This window comes from Cherax quadricarinatus, chromosome 17 (genome assembly GCF_038502225.1).
Source record: "Cherax quadricarinatus isolate ZL_2023a chromosome 17, ASM3850222v1, whole genome shotgun sequence".
NCBI classification, from domain to species: Eukaryota; Metazoa; Arthropoda; class Malacostraca; order Decapoda; family Parastacidae; genus Cherax; species Cherax quadricarinatus.
The window spans coordinates 35880705-35901894 of NC_091308.1; the positions used below are offsets into that span (position 1 = coordinate 35880705).

Here is a 21190-nt window from a genome sequence, read left to right on the forward strand (position 1 = left end):
ACACCCAGACTACTACAGAATTGCTATATGCATTACAATTTTTGTTATAAAAATTTATTTACTGAAGTTTAAAATGGGGCCAAAACAGGCAAGAACGATAATTTTCGGTCTTTTTATGTTGCATTTTCATATGCATTGTGCACTCACATTATGCTTCACACAGACTTTATATATATATATCAAAATATGCCTAAACTATTCATTTATGCACTAGAAACACAAATGAGTACTTACCGACATTGTAGAGGGTAAAATCCAAGGGTATATGAGTGTCACTCGATGAAAAAAACTTCTCTCGGTGACGCCAAGCTAGAAGTGTTTACATTTTGGTCTCTCAACCAATGGGAAGCGAGCAGAAGCTATCACCACTTAGCTGGAGCGACTTAGGGAAGGCTTGTGATTGGTCAGAAATAGAGAATGGGAACACAGATGCACAGTGGGTGTAGGAGGAATGCGCCAAATATCATGCTTTCAGGAACGACAAATGTCGTCCGGCCTAGTAGCTCGTCAGGTCCATTTCACACCAACTCATAAGACCATAAGAACATAAGAAAGAAGGAGCACAGGAGCAGGCCCACCGACCCACGCGAAGCAGGTCCACCTCCCCCCTCCCTTGGATTAGCCCAATGACCCACCCAGTCAGGCCACCTCCACCCAAGGAAGGAGCACGGCATCAGACCCAGCAGCACAGCTAGTCAGGTCCAACTCACACCCTCCCACACACACTCATGTATTTATCTAACCTATTTCTAAAACTACACAACATTTTAGCCTCAATAACCGTACTCGGGAGTTTGTTCCACTCATCCACAACTCTATTACCAAAACAGTGCTTTCCTATATCCTTCATGAATTTGAATTTTTTCAACTTGAAACCATTGCTGCGAGCTCTCTCTTGGCTGGAAATTTTCAGCACGCTATTTACATCCCCTTTATTTATTCCTGTTTTCCATTTATACACCTCGAGCATATCCCCCCTAATTCTGCGCCTTTCTAGAGAGTGCAGATGCAGGGCCCTCAGTCTATCCTCATAGGAAAGATTTCTGATACATGGGATCATCTTTGTCATCCTCCTCTGTACGTTTTCCAGAGCATTTATATCCATTCTGTAATACGGTGACCAGAACTGAGCAGCATAGTCTAAATGAGGCCTAACCAAGGATATATAGAGTTGAAGAACAACCTGAGGACTTACATTATTTATACTTCTAGATATGAAGCCAAGAATTCTTTTAGCTTTATTGCGAACACTAATGCACTGTTGTCTTGGTTTTAGATTACTGCTAACCAGAACTCCTAAATCCTTTTCGCAATCAGTAGTATTAAGATCTACATTATTTAGTTTATATTTCGCATGGTTATTTTCCTGTCCAACATTTAGAACTTTGCATTTGTCTATATTAAACTGCGTCTGCCACTTCTTCGACCATTGCATCAGTCTATTCAAATAATCCCGGAGTGCTCTAGTGTCCTCATTAGAATGAATTGGACGGCCTATTTTGGTGCCATCAGCAAATTTGCTTATGTCGCTATTTATTCCTTCATCTATGTCGTTTATGTAAATTGTGAACAACAACGGGCCCAACACTGACCCCTGAGGAACACCGCTTTTGACGTGCCCCCATTCTGATTTCTCCCCATTTATGAAAACTCTCTTCTGCCTATTTGTCAGCCATGCCTCTACCCAGGAAAAAATTTCTCCTCCTATTCCGAGTGCCTTAAGTTTCCTCAATAGCCTCTGATGTGGAACTCTATCGAAAGCCTTACTGAAGTCCATATACACAATATCATATTCATTACCATGATCTACCTCCTACTGATGACTTATGTATACGAGCGTTTATTTCTGATTTCTAGATTTTAACCCTTCCTGCCTCCCTTCCCTTCTTCCTTCCCTCCCTTAGAGAGCGCCGTCTCTGATAAGTTATTCGAGTTATGATGCTCACATCCACCAACAAACTATAGCAAAAGACCGAGTCAAAAAGTAAGAAATGATCTATATCCCACAAAGAAACAAACTCCCAGCAGGAAAAGCTCTATATGCAGAAAATTGAAACTAATGTATGTAAAAGAAAGATACAATATATATATATATATATATATATATATATATATATATATATATATATATATATATATATATATATATATATATATATATATATATGTATATATGTCGTGCCGAATATGTAAAACTGGTCAATTAGCAAGAACTCATTTAAAATTAAGTCCTTTCTAAAATTTTCTCTTATACGTTTGAAGATATATTTTTGTTCATTAATGTTAATGTAAAAAATTTTAATTTTGCACCAAAAGAATCTTAGAAAACTTACCTAACCTTTTTATAACAAGCGCAATTTATTTTAGCCTAACCCAACTAAATATATTTTAGATTTGTTTATAATAATTTAATACTAAACAAACACAGTGAAATATATTTTTTTCGTTATGTTCAGAATGATTTTGGCGAAATTATTGCATACACAAATTTTCACTTGTCCTATATGGCAAGATGAGCATTGCTATTTAAGCCAAGATCGCAAGTTCTGCCTATTCGGCACGACATTATATATATATATATATATATATATATATATATATATATATATATATATATATATATATATATATATATATATATATATATATATATATATATAGGTAGTAGTAGTAGGTAGTACGTTGGTAGACAGCAACCACCCAGGGAAGTACTACCGTCCTGCCAGATGACTGTGAAACAAAAACCTGTAACTGTTTTGCATGATGGTAGGATTGCTGGTTTTCTTTTTCTGTCTCATAAACACGCTAGATAACAGGGATATCTTGCTACTCCTACTTACACTTTGGTCACACTTCACAGACACGCACATGCATATATATATATACATACATCTAGGTTTTTCTCCTTATTCTAAATAGCTCTTGTTCTTTTTTATTTCTTCTATTGTCCATGGGGAAGTGGAAAAGAATCTTTCCTCCGTAAGCCATGCGTGTCGTATGAGGCGACTAAAATGCCGGGACCAATGGGCTAGTAACCCCTTCTCCTGTATACATTTACTAAAAAAGAGAAGAAGAAAAACTTTATAAAACTGGGTTGTTTAAATGTGCGTGGATGTAGTGCGGATGACAAGAAACAGATGATTGCTGATGTTATGAATGAAAAGAAGTTGGATGTCCTGGCTCTAAGCGAAACAAAGCTGAAGGGGGTAGGAGAGTTTCAGTGGGGGGAAATAAATGGGATTAAATCTGGAGTATCTGAGAGAGTTAGAGCAAAGGAAGGGGTAGCAGTAATGTTAAATGATCAGTTATGGAAGGAGAAAAGAGAATATGAATGTGTAAATTCGAGAATTATGTGGATTAAAGTAAAGGTTGGATGCGAGAAGTGGGTCATAATAAGCGTGTATGCACCTGGAGAAGAGAGGAATGCAGAGGAGAGAGAGAGATTTTGGGAGATGTTAAGTGAATGTATAGGAGCCTTTGAACCAAGTGAGAGAGTAATTGTGGTAGAGGACCTGAATGCTAAAGTAGGAGAAACTTTTAGAGAGGGTGTGGTAAGTAAGTTTGGGGTGCCAGGTGTAAATGATAATGGGAGCCCTTTGATTGAACTTTGTATAGAAAGGGGTTTAGTTATAGGTAATACATATTTTAAGAAAAAGAGGATAAATAAGTATACAAGATATGATGTAGGGCGAAATGACAGTAGTTTGTTGGATTATGTATTAGTAGATAAAAGACTGTTGAGTAGACTTCAGGATGTACATGTTTATAGAGGGGCCACAGATATATCAGATCACTTTCTAGTTGTAGCTACACTGAGAGTAAAAGGTAGATGGGATACAAGGAGAATAGAAGCATCAGGGAAGAGAGAGGTGAAGGTTTATAAACTAAAAGAGGAGGCAGTTAGGGTAAGATATAAACAGCTATTGGAGGATAGATGGGCTAATGAGAGCATAGGCAATGGGGTCGAAGAGGAATGGGGTAGGTTTAAAAATGTAGTGTTAGAGTGTTCAGCAGAAGTTTGTGGTTACAGGAAAGTGGGTGCAGGAGGGAAGAGGAGCGATTGGTGGAATGATGATGTAAAGAGAGTAGTAAGGGAGAAAAAGTTAGCATATGAGAAGTTTTTACAAAGTAGAAGTGATGCAAGGAGGGAAGACTATATGGAGAAAAAGAGAGAGGTTAAGAGAGTGGTGAAGCAATGTAAAAAGAGAGCAAATGAGAGAGTGGGTGAGCTGTTATCAACAAATTTTGTTGAAAATAAGAAAAAGTTTTGGAGTGAGATTAACAAGTTAAGGAAGCCTAGAGAACAAATGGATTTGTCAGTTAAAAATAGGAGAGGAGAGTTATTAAATGGAGAGTTAGAGGTATTGGGAAGATGGAGGGAATATTTTGAGGAATTGATAAATGTTGATGAAGATAGGGAAGCTGTGATTTCGTGTATAGGGCAAGGAGGAATAACATCTTGCAGGAGTGAGGAAGAGCCAGTTGTGAGTGTGGGGGAAGTTCGTGAGGCAGTAGGTAAAATGAAAGGGGGTAAGGCAGCCGGGATTGATGGGATAAAGATAGAAATGTTAAAAGCAGGTGGGGATATAGTTTTGGAGTGGTTGGTGCAATTATTTAATAAATGTATGGAAGAGGGTAAGGTACCTAGGGATTGGCAGAGAGCATGCATAGTTCCTTTGTATAAAGGCAAAGGGGATAAAAGAGAGTGCAAAAATTATAGGGGGATAAGTCTGTTGAGTGTACCTGGTAAAGTGTATGGTAGAGTTATAATTGAAAGAACTAAGAGTAAGACGGAGAATAGGATAGCAGATGAACAAGGAGGCTTTAGGAAAGGTAGGGGGTGTGTGGACCAGGTGTTTACAGAGAAACATATAAGTGAACAGTATTTAGATAAGGCTAAAGAGGTCTTTGTGGCATTTATGGATTTGGAAAAGGCGTATGACAGGGTGGATAGGGGGGCAATGTGGCAGATGTTGCAAGTGTATGGTGTAGGAGGTAGGTTATTGGAAGCAGTGAAGAGTTTTTACGAGGATAGTGAGGCTCAAGTTAGAGTATGTAGAAAAGAGGGAAATTTTTTCCCAGTAAAAGTAGGCCTTAGACAAGGATGTGTGATGTCACCGTGGTTGTTTAATATATTTATAGATGGGGTTGTAAGAGAAGTAAATGCGAGGGTCTTGGCAAGAGGCGTGGAGTTAAAAGATAAAGAATCACACACAGGGTGGGAGTTGTCACAGCTGCTCTTTGCTGATGACACTGTGCTCTTGGGAGATTCTGAAGAGAAGCTGCAGAGATTGGTGGATGAATTTGGTAGGGTGTGCAAAAGAAGAAAATTAAAGGTGAATACAGGAAAGAGTAAGGTTATGAGGATAACAAAAAGATTAGGTGATGAAAGATTGAATATCAGATTGGAGGGAGAGAGTATGGAGGAGGTGAACGTATTCAGATATTTGGGAGTGGACGTGTCAGCGGATGGGTCTATGAAAGATGAGGTGAATCATAGAATTGATGAGGGAAAAAGAGTGAGTGGTGCACTTAGGAGTCTGTGGAGACAGAGAACTTTGTCCTTGGAGGCAAAGAGGGGAATGTATGAGAGTATAGTTTTACCAACGCTCTTATATGGGTGTGAAGCATGGGTGATGAATGTTGCAGCGAGGAGAAGGCTGGAGGCAGTGGAGATGTCATGTCTGAGGGCAATGTGTGGTGTGACTATAATGCAGAGAATTCGTAGTTTGGAAGTTAGGAGGAGGTGCGGGATTACCAAAACTGTTGTCCAGAGGGCTGAGGAAGGGTTGTTGAGGTGGTTCGGACATGTAGAGAGAATGGAGCGAAACAGAATAACTTCAAGAGTGTATCAGTCTGTAGTGGAAGGAAGGCGGGGTAGGGGTCGGCCTAGGAAGGGTTGGAGGGAGGGGGTAAAGGAGGTTTTGTGTGCGAGGGGCTTGGACTTCCAGCAGGCATGCGTGAGCGTGTTTGATAGGAGTGAATGGAGACAAATGGTTTTTAATACTTGACGTGCTGTTGGAGTGTGAGCAAAGTAACATTTGTGAAGGGATTCAGGGAAACCGGCAGGCCGGACTTGAGTCCTGGAGATGGGAAGTACAGTGCCTGCACTCTGAAGGAGGGGTGTTAATGTTGCAGTTTAAAAACTGTAGTGTAAAGCACCCTTCTGGCAAGACAGTGATGGAGTGAATGATGGTGAAAGTTTTTCTTTTTCGGGCCACCCTGCCTTGGTGGGAATCGGCCAGTGTGATAATAAAAATATATATATATATATATATATATATATATATATATATATATATATATATATATATATATATATAAATTTTGTATGACTTCAAAATGCTATGTAAATACCTGACAGAAAAAGAGAGGCGAAATGTTTAACTGGCATTTATGCAAAACACCAATTTATGTCATTTTTATGCCAAACGTCAAATGCCTGACCTAATTTTGTATGCAAATCGTCAAATACTGAATTGGTAGACCCTTCCCAAAGCTGGGGATATTAAAACCCAGAATATTACAGTGTTCTCTGTTAACAAATCAGAAAATATATTAATAAAAAGTGTAAGCATATTACGTAAAGCTAGAAATTAATATTAATATAATAATCTATAATAACAATTGAAGGTAACAATTATTTTGATAATTATTTTTTTAGTATACTTTCACAATTATTTTAATGGCATTATATCCACAAACACAGCACCTGAGTTTTTTATGGGATAATTGTCTTTTTGTAATTACTCAACAATATTAAGGACCAGGAGAGAAAGTTAAACAATTTTAGTCTGCGTAATTTTGTCTGTCATGCTTGAGTGCGCGCTCACACTTGATACTTGGTTATCTGTATGTGATATTGCTTAATCTCTCTCTCTCTGTCTCTCTCTCGCTCTCTCTCATATATATATATATATATATATATATATATATATATATATATATACAAATATATATATATATATATATATATATATATATATATATATATATATATATGTCGTGCCGAATATGTAAAACTGGTCAATTAGCAAGAACTCATTTAAAATTAAGTCCTTTCTAAAATTTTCTCTTATACGTTTAAAGATATATTTTTTTCATTAATGTTGATGTAAAAATTTATAATTTTGCACCAAAAGGAACTTAGAAAACTTACCTAACCTTATTATAACAAGAACAATTTATTTTAGCCTAACCCAACTAAATATATTTTAGATTTGTTTACAGTAATTTAATACTAAACAAACACAGTGAAATATATTTTTTTTCGTTAGGTTCAGAATGATTTTGGCGAAATTATTGCATACACAAATTTTCACTTGTCCTATATGGCAAGATGAGCGTTGCTATTTAAGCAAGATCGCAAGTTCTGCCTATTCGGCACGACATATATATATATATATATATATGTCGTGCCGAATAGGCAGAACTTGCGATCTTGGCTTAAATAGCAACGCTCATCTTGCCATACAGGACAAGTGAAAATTTGTGTATGCAATAATTTCGCAAAAATGATTCTGAACCTAACGAAAAAGATATATTTCACTGTGTTTGCTTAATATTAAATTATTGTAAACAAATCTAAAATATATTTAGTTGGGTTAGGCTAAAATAAATTGTTCTTGTTATAATAAGGTTAGACAAGTTTTCTAAGATTCTTTTGGAGCAAAATTAAAAATTTTTATACTAACATTAATGAAAAAAATATATTTTTAAACGTATAAGAGAAAATTTTAGAAAGGTCTTAATTTTAAATGAGTTCTTGCTAATTGACCAGTTTTACATATTCGGCACGACATATATATATATATATATATATATATATATATATATATATATATATATATATATATATATATATGACATAGCGTCATAAGTTTAGGCCCAGAGCTAAGAGGTATGTCCTACGAGGAGAGGTTAAGGGAAATCAACCTGACGACACTGGAGGACAAGAGAGATAGGGGGGACACGATAACGACGTACAAAATACTGAGAGGAATTGGCAAGGTGCACAAAGACAGGATGTTCCAGAGATTGGACACAGTAACAAAGGGACACAGTTGGAAGTTGATGACACAGATGAATCACAGGAATGTTAGGAAGTATTTTTTCAGCCAAAGAGTAGTCAGTAAGTGGAATAGTTTGGGAAGCGATGTAGTGGAGGCAGGATCCATACATAGCTTTAAGGAGAGGTATGATAAAGTTCACGGTTCAGGGAGAGTGACCTAGTAGTGATCAGTGAAGAGGCGGGGCCAGGAGCTCGGACTCGACCCCTGCAACCTCAACTAGGTGAGTACACACACCACTCTCCCACAACACCCTCACATACTACAATACAACACCATCACACCACATCCCCACAACACACATCCTCACACCACATTCACACCCTCACACCTTTACGACACACCTTAGCAACACGCCCTCACAATACACCTTCACAACACACCCTCACAATACACCTTCACAACACACCCTCACAATACACCTTCACAACACACCCTCACAATACACCTTCACAACACGCCCTCACAATACACCTTCACAACACACCCTCACAATACACCTTCACAACACACCCTCACAATACACCTTCACAACACACCCTCACAATACACCTTCACAACACTCCCTCACAATACACCTTCACAACACACCCTTCCCATACCGCAACATGAGACATTACACTCACAAATTTTTACTCTCCCCTCAAAAAAAAAAAAATGCAGAGCGCTGGACAACTGGCGTTAATGAGGCAGAAGTAATCTTGTAATTTAATACCCCCGCTCTCCCTCATGTTTATGTAGTGATCAGTTGCAATAACATGAACGCAATTACCAGTCCCATCTGTAGCACATCAATCACCAGACAATTACACCTGAGTGATCCAAAATCAAGTCTGATTTTTTTGTGTGTAATAATGTAGCTATTTGTTGTACCGTGCTTGCTGTTTTGCGATTGTTGTACCACTATTGTTGCACCGTGTTTACTGTTGTGTGATTGTTGTACCCTTATTAATAGCTTTACCGTGTTTGCGGTTGTGTGGTTGTTGTACCGTTATTGCTGTTTCGCATTTGCTGTTTGATTATTATACCGTTATTGTTGAACAGAGTTTACAGTATTGTGATTGTTATGAAGCTATTCTTGTACCGTGTTCGCTGTCTTGTGATCGTTGCACCGTTGTTATATGTTAATGCTGTTTTGTAATTGCTCCGTTATCGTTGTACGATAATTGCTGTTCTTTAATTGTTTCACTGTTATTGTTATACGGTGTTTATTATTTTGTGATTATTGTACCGTTATTATGGTTATTGTTGTACCGTTATTCTATTGAGTTTGCTTTAATGTGATTGCTGTACCATGTTTGCTTCTTTGTAATTGTTATACCATTATTGTTGTACATTGTTTGCTGTTTTGTGATTGTTATACCATTATTGTTGTACATTGTTTGCTGTTTTGTGATTGTTGTACTGAGTTCGCCTTTTTGTAATTGTTGTAGAGTTATTGTTTTACCATGTTTGCTGTTTTGTCTTTTTTTGTACCGTTGTTTTATAGTGTTTGCTGTTTTGTGATTGCTGTACCGTTACTATTTTACCTTGTTCTGTGATTGTTGTACAGCTTTTGTTACATCGTGTTTTCTGCTTTGTGATTGCTGTACCTCTACTGTTTTGCCGTTTTTACTGTTTTGCGATTGTATTATTGTTGTACTGTTAGTTGCTGTACCGTTTTTGTCGAGCCGTGTTGGCTGTACTGTTATTGTTGCACCGTGATTGCTGCGCCATTATTGTTGTACTATAATTGTTGGTCTTACAAGCTTTGTTATTATCGATATCTTTTTTCCTGTTGCTGTTTGGTGCCAGTACTGTTGCTATTATTTTCACTGGTGTTGTTGTTGTTTGATAACCTTACAGTTGGTGTTAAGGCTTTTATTGTTGTCGTTTCTCACTTGTATGCGTCATTTATCACAACTATTGTCGTTAGTTGTCGCTGCTGTCATCTGTTGTCAGTACTGTTGTCGTTAGTTTTCATTCCTGTTTTGGTTTGATATCACAGCTACTGTCGTTTGATGTCACTGCTATTGTCATCTGTTGTCACTAATGTTATCGTTAGTTTTCATTCCTGTTGTCGTTTATCAATACTGTTTATTGAAATTAATTTGTTTGGTGTCACTACTGCTGTTTTTCATTGCTGTTGTCATCTGCTGTCACTACCCTTGTCGTTTAGTATCTCCACCGTCGTCTGTCGTTTGCTGTCACTACTACTGTCGCTTTGCTTCACTGCTATTGTTTATTGTCACCGCTGTTGTCGTTTGCTCTTACTATTGTAGTTTGGAATAAGTATCTGCATCATTTCGAAGATTATTCATTTTACCTTGGTAATCAGTTTCTTCAAATAACGAAAAAAAGGCACAATACCATGAATGGAACGATACACAAATAACCCGCACATAGAAGAGAGGAGGAGCTTACGACGACGTTTCGGTCCGACTTGAACCATTTACAAAGTCACACTAACGAAAAGAAAAGAAGGAGGGGTATATATAGGCAGGAGGCGGTGGTAGTAGTAGTAGTAGTAGTAGTAGTAGTAGTGGAGGTAAAAGGTAGTAGTAGTGGGGAGGGTAGTAAGGAGGAGGAGGAGCCAGTCAAATACTAAGAAAGAGGAGCACTGCAAGGGAGCTAGGTGCCCACAGAGGGTAAGACCAAGAACACAGAGGGGGAAAAAAATAAATAAATAAATAACGAAGGAACAAATACACAAGGCAGAAGAAAGGCAACCCAAAGGAGAAAAAGAACAGAGGAAAGGGGATTAGGGAGAAGAAGAAAGGGGAGGAATCAGGTTAAGCCACGGATGTTCTGAAATTTGGAGCATTTTACAATGTAGTGGAAAAGGAAGGCATCTACAGAGATGAAGAAAGGACTAAGATTCATACAAGGAAAGTTGTGTATTAGGGAGGATTCAACCAGACGGTGACTGTTAAAGTTGGAAGTAGGGAAGACAGTTTTAGCAGATCAGTCAATAGGATGGCTGTGATCTCTGACGTGATCTCTGAGCATTGTTAGTGTCGGCAAGCCTAACACTACCTTTGTGCTCCCTAAGTCTGTCAGAAAGAGATTGGCCGGTTTCTCCAAAGTATTGAAGAGGACAGGAGGAACAAGAAATAGAGTAGACACCAGGAGCATCTGTAGAGGGAGGAGAGGTATGAACGAGATTAGTGCGAAGAGTGGTAGTCTGGCGGAAAGTAAGTTTGATGTCTAAGGAACGCACTAATCTCGTTCATACCTCTTCTTCTTCTTCAGATTCCCCTGGTGTCTACTTTATTTCTTGTTCCTCCTGTCTTCTTCAATACTTTGGAGAAACCGGCCGATCTCTTTCTGAGAGATTTAGAGAGCACAAAAGTAGTGTTAGGCTTGCCGACACTAACAATGCTCCGAGATCACGTCAGAGATCACAGCCATCCTAATGACTGGTCTTCTGCTAAAACTGTCTTCCCTACTTCCAACTTTAACAGTCACCGTCTGGTTGAATCCTCCCTAATACACAACTTTCCTTGTATGAACCTTAGTCCTTTCTTCGTCTCTGTAGATACCTTTCTTTCCCACTACATTGTAAAATGCTTCAAACTTCAGAACACCCGTGACTTAACCTGATTCCCCTTTCTTCTTCTCCCTATTCCCCTTTCCTCTTTCCTTATTCTCCTTTGGGTTGTCTTCTGTCTTGTGTATTTGTTTCTTCTTTATTTATTTATTTCCCCCCCCATCTGTGTTCTTACTCTTACCCTCTGTGGGTACCTAGCTCCCTTGCAGTACTCTTTTTTAGTATGTGACTGGCTCCTTCTCCTTACTACCTTCCCCACTACTACTACTACTGCTAACACCTCCTACCTATATATACCCCCCCTCTTCTTTTCGTTAGTGTGACTTGTAAATGGTCCAAGTCGGACCGAAGCGTCGTCGTAAGCGCCTCCTCTCTTCTATATGCGGGTTATTTGTAAATCAGTTTCTTTCAACATCACTACTGCAGTTATTTTATCTTCTTCAATAATATGCAAGTTTTTATTACTAATTGTGGAGAAATTTTCTCCAGGAGGGGGTATCAGCCCCCTTCAGCCCCTTTCAGCCCTGAGGGTCCCAGCCCTCTCAGAAGGGGCAAACATCTTGTTTACTGCTACAGCAAGTGATTGATCCCAGATGCAGTACAAGTATGTGACGTGGTCAAGCGACCGCCGCTCCTTGCAAGAGTCCAGTGTTGCAAAGTGTAGTTTAATAAGAAACAGTCTATCTCTTATCTTAGCAGGACAATTAAGGAAAATCCTGCTCCCACTTTATTACCATGGTAAAGATAGTGGACATTGTTGTCTATGCTTAAGACAGCAAGAATCAAGCATTCTGCACTGCTTCATGGAGGAAGTTTGGCAAGGAAGCAAAAAGTACTAGGTCAGCTTTTCCTTTATGTTCTAGGGGCATTGCAGTGGCGTAGGAGGCTGTGAGGTCAGATTACTTTTGACTCTACTGAGAGAGTCATTGACGTGCAGGAATAACCAACAAAGAACACTGTTCCGCACGTTTTGCACAAAAAAATCTCAATAAACACTTACAGAGAAGTGTGATCAGCTTCTTTAGTGACATTATGGTGTGAACAATGATTGATGAACAATGTAACAACGAGTGTTGCAATCCAACAGAGTGTAGTGCGACATTCTTCAAAGAACAATATTCTTCAGTCAAGACATAGGATATCCGGGCATAACTATGAGTCAGATACACATATCCAGGTAAGTGTACTAACTCGTGATGTACTACTATTGACTGCACAGTTGAGTATAAAGCTGCGAGTTAGTCACTTATCATAAACCCCGGTGATAAGTGGACCTTCAAGTCCACACAAGTAAGTGTTGTCAGCAATCAGTGTCTGATATATGCTGACATAACACCCCCTAGGGGTAATTTATAATCATACATAATATACTCTATTTCAGCCCGTTGCAAAGTGGTCAAGACAGCTTCTCAAGACCTCACCTGCAGGGGCGGCTGTGTGGGTGATAGCTGTCTTTTCAAGCTAAGTTCCCCCTATATTTAAACTTTAACCTTAGCTGGTATACTATTTCTCAACACTAATCAAGCTTTTCATAAGGCTTAAAAAAAATCTTTGAGGAACAAACAAAAAATACTCCTTTAATCAGGCTATTCCATCAGAATGGAAACATAGTACATTAGATCATTGCTATGAAAAATGCAGAAGAGTTTCTAATGAACTTAAAAATGAACTAAAACAAAAATTAAACAGTCTAATTGAAAACAGTGATTGGACAAAATATGTTAATAACAATTTCATATTTAACTTGTCAAATGAAACATTAGATAAAAATACAACCGCTTCTCTAGGTTATGGGCTAAGTTTTGCAACATCTAAAAAACTCAGTAGTGTAGAAATTGCAAAAGCCTTTTGTAACTTAGAAAAATCTTCTGATTTATCCAGTGATGAAATTAATATAAGGCGATGCTTTATAGCTATGATAAAACAAAATATTCCCAATTGTCCTTAAATTTTTTTTAAAGTCTTATGGAAAATTTATTAGTAATAAAAATTTGCATATTACTAAAACAGTAATTTTAATAAAACATTAAAAAGACTACTAAAAGGCAAAGCTGAATTAATTAAAAACATCATGACCACCACTCTATCCTTACCATATATGTATGGATTAATAAAAACACACAAACCAGGTAATCTAACTAGACATATAATTAGCTCCATAGCTCCTATAAATTATCGAAAAGGTTTGTATACATGTTGACCCCAACTGTAACACAAATTCCTAACTTTAATGTTAAAAATAATATAAATTTAGTGGATAAATTAAGCACCATGACCGATTTAAATAATTACAGTGTGGTTAGCTTTGATGTTACTTCTCTGTTTACAAAGTTTCCGGCTGATGATTTATTAAGGTTCCCAGCTGAAGAACTTATTAATTACGATATACCACTGCCATTACCTACCCTCATTAAGTTTATTAAACTATGTGTTGTTGATGAAAAGTTTGTGTTTAATGACGAGTTTTATAGTCAGAAGTTTGGTATGGCAATGGGAAACCCTCTCTCACCTGTCCTTAGTAATTTGTACATGGAATATTTTGAAACAAGATTGCTTAACAAAATCCTTCCTAATAGAGATAAGTGGTAAATATATGTTGATGTGTTATGTCTAATGCCTAAGAATATAGATATAAACCATTTCCTTGTTAAATTAAATACTCTCATTCAATAAATTTTAATGTTGAGTTTGAACGAAATAACTCATTGCCTTTTCTAGATATTTAATTGTTATGGGGAAACGTCATTTTAATTTTAAAATTTACAAAAAAATCAACAAATTGTTCTGTGTGCACTATTATTCTTCACATTATGATAGAGCTAAACTTTCTGTATTCTAATCAATATTTTTGAGAGCTTTTCATATATGCATCCCAGAGTTCATAGACGAAGCATTCTTGAAGATTTATGAAATATCTAATGCTCTAAAATACCAAAAACACTTAACTGATCTTTTAAAATTGCTATATATACTTTTTAAAAATTAAAAAAAGAACAACCAGCCTTATTCAACTAAAAGAATGTTGGTTCTCCCTTACCATGAAAACTTTCTTAATATCAAAGTTGTATTTAAAAATCTTGATACAGTTAAAAAGCTTTTGATAAAAAAATCCCCAAAGAAATGCTGACGGCTGTCTACAAGATTCCGTGTAAAAAATGGGATAAAGTTTATTATGGTCAGACTTGGAAAATGTCTTGAACTAAGGTACAACAACATAAATATAGCATCAGAAGTGGACACGAGTCTAGTGCTCTGTTTATTCATGTGAGAGATTTTAACCATTCAGTTGATTTTCTAAATGCCGAGAAAGTTATATCAAGCAGGTCCATGCTTGAAAGAAATATAATAGAATCAAGTTTCATGAAAAATAGTTTTGAAATTAATATGAATATTGCTTTAGGATTATACAAATTGGGTTCACTTTTAATTAACAAAATTTGGGAATAATTTAAGATATATTCGACAAGATAAGATCTTAAAGGTTGGGCAGAACATTAGCTGTGTTTGACAGATCCTTGACGACCTACCTACATCATCTTATGAAGGTCAGGTGTTGTAAGACGACCGCGAGGTATAATCTCGTCCTAATATGCCTTTCTGTTGATCTCTTGTTTTTACAGTTCCATGACAATGTGAGAAATCTCTAAATCGTTTGGAAGCTCACAATCTTTTTCACAGTGGTTATTTTGCATATTATGATATCACCTGTTTACTGTGATATTTTTTAATATATATATATATATATATATATATATATATATATATATATATATATATATATATATATATAATGTACATAGATACTGTTGATTGATAGTTTATATTGAGCTTGTTATTATTATTACTTCATTTTCATCCTGCCTGAAAATGGATCAGATCGTAAAACATAACACTATTATATTTCAATTGATATTAATTAATATAGATAAAATATCACCTGTTTATATCCACTATGACAGCAATATAAATAAAGGGAAACGGCACGAGGTAAAATTTCACAAATATGTCTGAAATGGCAGCAATGTAGACAGAATGTGACAATTACTTTGTAATTAATTATGCAATTAAATGCAACACGTACGTGGAACAGGTGGTTAAGTGGTCAGAGCGTTCTACCCACAACCAAAAGGTCCAAGATTCGATATCCAGGGGGAAATGAGGAGTATAATCAAGCTTAACAGCCCCAGATGCCACTGTTCACTTTGCAGTGTGAAGGTGTCTGTAAAGAGATATATTGCTACAGCATCAATATAGTTCAGTTTGAACATAAAGACTAAAACAGAATGATTTGCTAAAACATACATACTTGTGCGTGTGTGTGTGTATGTGTGTGTGTGTGTGTGTGTGTGTGTGTGTGTGTGTGTGTGTGTGTGTGTGTGTGTGTGTGTGTGTGTGTGTGTTTATGTGTGTGTGTTTATGTGTGTGTTTGTGTGTGTACTCACCTAGTTGTACTCACCTAGTTGAGGTTGCGGGGGTCGAGTCCGAGCTCCTGGCCCCGCCTCTTCACTGATCGCTACTAGGTCACTCTCCCTGAGCCGTGAGCTTTATCATACCTCTGCTTAAAGCTATGTATGGATCCTGCCTCCACTACATCGCTTCCCAAACTGTTCCACTTACTGACTACTCTGTGGCTGAAGAAATACTTCCTAACATCCCTGTGATTCATCTGTGTCTTCAGCTTCCAACTGTGTCCCCTTGTTACTGTGTCCAATCTCTGGAACATCCTGTCTTTGTCCACCTTGTCAATTCCTCTCAGTATTTTGTATGTCGTTATCATGTCCCCCCTATCTCTCCTGTCCTCCAGTGTCGTCAGGTTGATTTCCCTTAACCTCTCCTCGTAGGACATACCTCTTAGCTCTGGGACTAGTCTTGTTGCAAACCTTTGCACTTTCTCTAGTTTCTTTACGTGCTTGGCTAGGTGTGGGTTCCAAACTGGTGCCGCATACTCCAATATGGGCCTAACGTATACGGTGTACAGGGTCCTGAACGATTCCTTATTAAGATGTCGGAATGCTGTTCTGAGGTTTGCTAGGCGCCCATATGCTGCAGCAGTTATTTGGTTGATGTGCGCTTCAGGAGATGTGCCTGGTGTTATACTCACCCCAAGATCTTTTTTCTTGAGTGAGGTTTGTAGTCTCTGACCCCCTAGACTGTACTCCGTCTGCGGCCTTCTTTGCCCTTCCCCAATCTTCATGACTTTGCACTTGGTGGGATTGAACTCCAGGAGCCAATTGCTGGACCAGGTCTGCAGCCTGTCCAGATCCGTGTGTGTATGTGTGTGTGTGTGTGTGTGTGTGTGTGTGTGTGTGTGTGTGTGTGTGTGTGTGTGTGTGTGTGTGTGTGTGTGTGTGTGTGTGTGTACTCACCTATTTGTACTCACCTATTTGTAGTTGCAGGGGTCGAGTCTTAGTTCCTGGCCCCGCCTCTTCACCGGTTGCTACTGAGTCCTCTCTCCCTGCTCCATGAGCTTTATCAAACCTCGTCTTAAAACTATGTATGGTTCCTGCCTCCACTACATCACTTTCTAGGCTATTCCACTGCCTGACAACTCTATGACTGAAGAAATACTTCCTAATATCTCTCTGACTCATCTGTGTGTGTGTGTGTGTGTGTGTGTGTGTGTGTGTGTACTCACCTAATTGTGATTGCAGGAGTCGAGTCATAGCTCCTGGCCCCGCCTCTTCACTGTTCGCTACTAGTTCAATTCCTGCTCCGTGAGCTTTATTATACCTCCTCTTAAAGCTATGTATGGATCCTGCTTCCACCACCACCCTTTCCAAATTATTCCACTTCCTGACAACTCTATGACTGAAGAAATACTTCCTAACATCCTTGTGACTCATCTGAGTCTTCAATTTCCCATTTTGACCCCATGTTGGTGTACCATCTCTGAAACATCCACTCCCTTTCCACCTTGTTGATTCCTCTCAGTATTTATTTGTAATCATGTCATCCCTGTCCTCCTGTCCTCCAGTGTCGTCAGGTTGATTTTCCTTAACCTCTCCTCGTATGACATGCCCCTTAACTTTGGGGTCTCGTTGGAAACCTTTGCACTTTCTCTAATTTCTCAACGTGCTTGGCCAGGTGTGGGTTCGAAACTGGTACTGCATACTCCAATATGGGCCTGATGTATACAGTGTACAGAGTTCTGAACAACTCCTTATTGAGATGTCGGAATGCTATTCTTAGGTTTGTTAGTCGCCCGTATTCCGCAGCAGTTATTTGGCTGATGTGTCCCTCTGGAGATGTGTTCGATGTTGTACTCACCCCGAGATCCTTTTCCTTGAGTGAGGTTTATAGACTTTGGCCGCCAAGACTATTCAGTCTGCGGTCTTTTCTGCCCTTCTCCTATCTTCATGACTGCACTTGGCGGGGTTGAACTATAGGAGCCATTTGCTGGACCAGGTCTGCAGCCTGTTCAGATCCCTTTGTAGTCCTGCCTGATCCTCCTCTGATTGAATTCTCCTCATTAACTTGACATCGTCTGCAAACAGAGACACTTCTGAGTCTTTTCCTTTTGCCATGTCATTCACATGTACAAGAAACAGCACCGGCCCTAGGACTGACCCCCTGTAGAACCACGCTCGCCACAGGCACCCACTCCGACACCTCGTCACCTCGTCGCGTACAATGACTCGCTCCTGCCTTCCTGGCAAGTTTCCTCTGATCCACTGCAACGACTTCCCTCTTATACCTCCCTGATCCTCCAGCTTTAGCATTAATCTTTTGTGTGGAAATACGTCAAAAGATTTTTTCCAGTCCAAGAAAATGCAATCTACCCATCCTTCTCTCTCTCTCTTTTGTCTTACTGCTGTGTGTGTGTATTTGTGTGTGTATTCACCCAGATGTGATTGCAGGGGTCGTGTCATAGTTCCTGGCACCGCCTCTTCACTGGTCGCTACTAGGTCACTCTTCCTGCTCCATGACTTTATCATACCTCTTCTTAAAGCTTTGTATGGATCCTGCTTCCACTACATCACTTCCCAGACTATTCCACTTCCTGACAACTCTGTGACTGAAGAAATACTTCCTAACATCCCTGTGATTCATCTGAGTTTTCAACTTCCAACTGTGACCCCTTGTTGTTGTGTCCCATCTCTGGAACATCCTGTCTCTGTCCACATTGTCGATTCCTCTCAGTATTTTATATGTTGTTACCATATCCTCTCTATCTCTCCTGTCTTCCAGTCGACAGGTCGATTTCTATTAACCTCTCCTCGTAGGACACACCACTTATCTCCGGGACCAGTCTTGTTGCAAACCATGGCACTTTCTCTAATTTCTTTACATGCTTGGCTAGGTGTGGATTCCATACTGGTGCTGCATGCTCCAATATGGGCCTAACGTACACAGTGTACAGGGCCCTGAACGATTCCTTATTAAGATGTTGGAATGCTGTTCTTAGGTTAGCTAGGCGCCCATATGCTGCAGCAGTTATTTGGTTGATGTGCACCTCAGATGTGCCTGGTGTTATACTCACCTCTTGAGAGAGGTTTGTAGTTTATGGGCCCCTCGACTGCACTGCGTTTGTGGTCTTCTTTGTCCTTCCCCAATCTTCATGACTTTGCACTTGGTGGGGTTGAACTCTAGGAGCCAGTTGCTGTACCAGGCCTGCAGCCTGTCCAGATCCCTTTGTAGTACTGGCTGGTCCTCGTCTGACTGAATTCTTCTCATCAACTTCACATCATCTGCGAACAGGGACACTTAGGAGTCTATTCCTTCCCTCATGTCGTTCACAAATACCAGAAACAGCACTGGTCCGAGGATTGCCAAATGTGCAACCCCGCTCGTCCCAGGCGCCCACTCTGACACCTCACCACATACCATGACTCGCTGTTGTCTTCCTGGCAGGTACTCCCTGATCCATTGTAGTGCCTTCCCTGTTATCCCTGCATGGTCCACTAATCTCTTGTGTGGAACTGTGTCAAATGCCTTCTTACAGTCTTAGCAAATGCAATCTACCCACCCCGCTGTTTCTTGTCTTACTGCTGTTACCTTATCACAGAACTCCAGTAGGCATGTGACACAGGATTTCCCGTTCCTGAAACTGTGTTGGCTGTCGTTAAGCTCATTCCTTTCTAGGTGCTCCACCACTCTTCTGATAATCTTCTCCATGACCTTGCATACTATACATATCAGTGGCACTGGTCTGTAGTTTAATGCTTCGTATCTGTCTCCTTTTTTAAACATTGGGACTACACTCGCTGTCTTCCATTCCTCAGGTAGTCATCTCGTTTCGATAGACGCGTTGAAGATTGTTGTTAGTGGTACACATGGCGCGTCTCCTCTCTCTCTCTCAGGACCCATGGAGAGATGTTATGCTGCCCAATCGCCTTTGAAGTATCTAGCTCACTTAGCAGCCTCTTCACTTCTTCCTCGGTTGTACGTATTGTGTCCAGCACTTGATTGTGTACCAAACCTCTCCATCTTTCTGAAGACCCTTCTGTCTCCTCTGTGAATGCTTCTTTGAATCTCATGTTGAGCTCCTCACATACTTCACGGTCGTATCTTGTGACCTCTCCTCCTTCCTTAGCCTGATTACCTGGTCCTTGACTGTTGTTTTCCTCTTGATGTAGCTGTTCAACAACTTCGGGCCAGATTTGGCTTTCACTGCTATGTCCTTTTTGAATTGTCGTTGGGCCTCCCTACTTTCCTGTGCATATTCATTTCTGGCTCTACGACTGCTCTCTTTATTCTCCTGGGTCCTTTGCCTTCTATAGTTCTTCCATTCTCTAGCACACTTTGTTTTGACCTCCTTACACTATTGGGTAAACCAACGGCTCGTCCTGGCTTTCTCGTTATTTCTGTTGCCCTTGGGAACAAACCTCTCATTAGCTTCCTTGCATATTACTGTCACATACTGCATCACCTCGTTTACTGACTTCCTTGCTGGCCGCGGAGGCATTGACCCTTGGAACTCTCTCCAGGTAAACTGAACCTCGTGCAGGAAATTCTTCATGCCTGTGTAATCCCCTTTCTTGCAGTTCAGCTTCATTCATCCTACCCTTCCTGCGTCACTCTCCACTTGTAACTCTACTATGTATTCAAAGCTCAGAGCCGCGTGATCACTGGCCTCGAGGGGTGTTTCATATGTGATATCAATATCTGCACTACTCAAGGTGAATATTACGTCCAGTCTTGTTGGTTCATCCTCTCCTCTCTCACTGGTAGTGTCCCTTACGTGTTGGTACATGAGGTTTTCCACTACCACATCCATCATGTTAGCCCTCCACGTTTCTGCACCCCATTTTGACTCCAGGTTCTTCCTTTCGAATTCCTTGTTGAAGTCACCCATAATCAGTAGCTTCGACCTGCTCTAATGAACTAATCTGGCCACTTCAGCCATTGTGTCAACCATCGCTCTATTACTCTCATCATAATCTTGCTATGGCCTCCTGCTGTTCTGTGGTGGGTGTTCTGTATGTGCACGTGTGTGTGTGTGTGTGTGTGTGTGTGTGTGTGTGTGTGTGTGTGTGTGTGTGTGTGTGTGTGTGTGTGTGTGTGTGTGTGTGCGTGTGTGTGTACTCACCTAATTGTGGTTGGAGGGGTCGAGACTCAACTCCTGGCCCCGCCTCTTCACTCACCGCTACTG

General features: G+C 39.6%; 1 protein-coding gene across 2 annotated transcripts in view; it reads right to left on the minus strand.

The window, feature by feature from the left end:
- The window catches only part of LOC138852828 (uncharacterized), a 432346-nt gene that overhangs the window by 84844 nt on the left and 326312 nt on the right, over positions 1–21190 (minus strand). Inside the window, exons 4-5 of one of the 2 annotated variants that reach the window (XR_011392108.1) lie at positions 15680–15817; positions 15332–15459 (exon numbers count right to left, since the gene is read on the minus strand). The exons of the other annotated variant lie outside the window; for it this stretch is intronic. The gene's annotated coding sequence lies outside the window, so the exon portion shown is untranslated. Of the gene's footprint in view, positions 1–15331; positions 15460–15679; positions 15818–21190 lie in introns of those variants that run through there. 2 annotated transcript variants of the gene reach the window in all.